At 55.4% G+C, this 2,500-nt stretch overlaps 1 protein-coding gene across 1 annotated transcript in view; it reads right to left on the reverse strand.

The window, feature by feature from the left end:
• The window catches only part of LOC144955668 (serine/threonine-protein kinase TAO3-like), a gene marked incomplete at its 3' end in the record, with an annotated part of 37,466 nt that overhangs the window by 6,818 nt on the left and 28,148 nt on the right, over window positions 1-2,500 (reverse strand). The gene's annotated exons all lie outside the window — the stretch shown is intronic.

The raw sequence follows: 2,500 nt of genomic DNA on the forward strand, positions 1-2,500 counted from the left end.
GTGTGAGTGAGTGTGTGTGTGTGTGAGTGTGTGCATGAGTGTGTGAGTGAGTGAGTGTGTGAGTGAGTGTGTGTGTGTGTGAGTGTGTGCATGAGTGTGTGAGTGAGTCCGGCAAAACAACCTCCTACCTCCTCGCGGTGCCGGACGGGCAACACTGTCGTGGGCAGTGCTGTGGGGGGAGGGCCAATGCCCATTGGCCTCTCCCCTCATGGCGTCTGTGACCACCACAGTGGCTAAACGGGGGCTTTGGACGGGTGCGAGGGGCTGGTAACCCCTCCACCTTCAATTAACCACCACTAAACTACGAATTAAACATAAACCTGTAATTAATAAGCTTGTGCCGGAGGCCCCGGGGGGTCAGGCTTTTATGACGTCTCCTGGCCAAACCCCATTTGGCGGAGCCAGGAGATTGAATTTTAACCCTCGGGGCTCCTCCAGAAACAACGAAAAACCATTGCGGATGGCCACGTGGAATGTTCGAACGCTCACTGCGGAGGAGAGGCTGCCACTCCTCTGTCGGGAGCTGGACCGGTACCGCCTGGATCTCTGTGGCATTCAGGAGGTCCGGTGGACCGGTTCTGGCTCCTGCCACCATGAGGGGTGGACAGTCCTCTACTCGGGGCAGGAGACTGCCAAACAACAGGATGTGGCTCTTCTTCTGAACAAAAGAATGAAGGGGGCGTGGGAGCGTGGCGGTGAGGTGTGGGAAGCTGTAAGCCCCGGGCTACTTTGGGCTCGCCTTCCCATCAATCAGAGGCGAGGAGTGGTGGTCGTGGTTACTTATGCCCCCACCGAAGACGAACATCCGTGGAGGGATGCAGGCAAAGCCGATGAGTCGGACGCTTTCTATGACCTCCTGTCACAGGTGCTGGCTAAAGTGGCCACTCGGGACAGAGTCATCTTGTTGGGTGACTTCAATGCCCGAGTTGGTCATGATGCTGGCACCTGGTCTGGAGTGATTGGAAGGCATGGGCCAGATCAGCTCAATAATAACGGTAGGAGGCTGCTAGATTTTTGTGCAGCCCATGAGCTTGTAATTACCAACACGCTCTTCCGGCATCGGCACATCCACACAACATCATGGATGCATGCCGGGTCCAAGCAAGAACATCTGCTGGACTACATAGTGACGGACCAGCGGATGCGAGCCCATGTCCTTGACACCAGGACCTACCGTGGAGCTGATCTGCCCTCTGACCATCGACTAGTCATCTGTAAGATGCGCCTGCCATTCTTCCACTCCGGTGGTGGGTGTACACCCAGGATCCCATTCCAACCAAAAGTGGCCTGGTCTCAGTTAGCTGATGAAAGTTGCAAGCGAGAATTTCATCATCGCTTGCAGCTGGGGTTGGCATCGTCCCCCACTCCACCTGATGTCGAGGGTAAATGGGCGAGGTTTAAGACTGTGACTCATGCAGCCGCAATGGCTGCTTTGGGTACGCGGTCCAGACCTCCCCAGAAACCCTGGCTGACGGAGGAGGTGTTCAGGTTAATTGAGAAAAAGCGACAGGCCCACTCTCATCGCCTACAGCATCCCACGTCAGAGAATGAGGAGGTTTACCGCAGTCTTCGCTCGGAGGTTCGGAGAGCCGTGAGGCGCTGTAAGGATGGGTGGTGGTCGCGGGTTGCTGAGGAGATGGAGTCTGCCTCAGTAGCCCGCGATCACAAATCACTATTTAACTCCATCAAAAAAGTAACCTGCAGCGCCACACCTATTACCATCATTAGAGGAAAAAACGGTGATCCAATCTCCGACCCCCAGGAACAGGTTTGCAGATTTGCTGAGCATTTCTGTGAGGTCCTGGGGGAGGGAAAATCTCTCAGCCAGGAAAACATCATGGCACAAAGTGGGGATAACCCTGCTGAGGCTGCGGTGCCTCAAATATTGGAAGAGGTCACCCCCTGTGAGTGGCTGGCTGAGGTGCCAGCTGTTGAGGAAGTACTGAGGGCGATCCGGAGTCTGAGACCAGGGAAGGCACCGGGCAGAGATGATCTCCCAAGCGAAATGCTGAGGGAGGGTGGCGTTTGTGCACAGACTGCCCTATATGACATCATAACAACAGTCTGGACCACTGGACGGGTTCCGCAGGACTGGAAGGATGCCCTGGTGGTCCCCCTCTTTAAGAAGGGGGACCGTACCGACTGTAACAACTACAGGGGCATCTCACTCCTCAGTGTGCCGGGTAAGGTCCTGGCAAGGATTATTCAACATCGCCTTGCTAGGCACGCTGAGGAGAGGCTTGCGGAGCCCCAATGCGGTTTCAGGAAAGGGCGGTCCTGCACAGATGCCATATTTTCTGTCCGTCTGCTACAGCAGAGGTGTAGGGAATTCCAAAAAGACCTACATCTCTGCTTTATTGACCTGGTCAAGGCCTATGATACCATCAGTAGGACTGGGCTCTGGGTTGTTCTTCGTGCTTTCGGAGTCCCTGACCCTCTGCTCACGATCATTAAGGACCTTCATGATGGTGAGCGGGCCCGGGTAAAACTACGTGGCCGG

The sequence above is a fragment of the Lampetra fluviatilis genome, unplaced genomic scaffold, assembly GCF_964198595.1.
Source record: "Lampetra fluviatilis unplaced genomic scaffold, kcLamFluv1.1 SCAFFOLD_921, whole genome shotgun sequence".
Lineage (NCBI taxonomy): Eukaryota > Metazoa > Chordata > Hyperoartia > Petromyzontiformes > Petromyzontidae > Lampetra > Lampetra fluviatilis.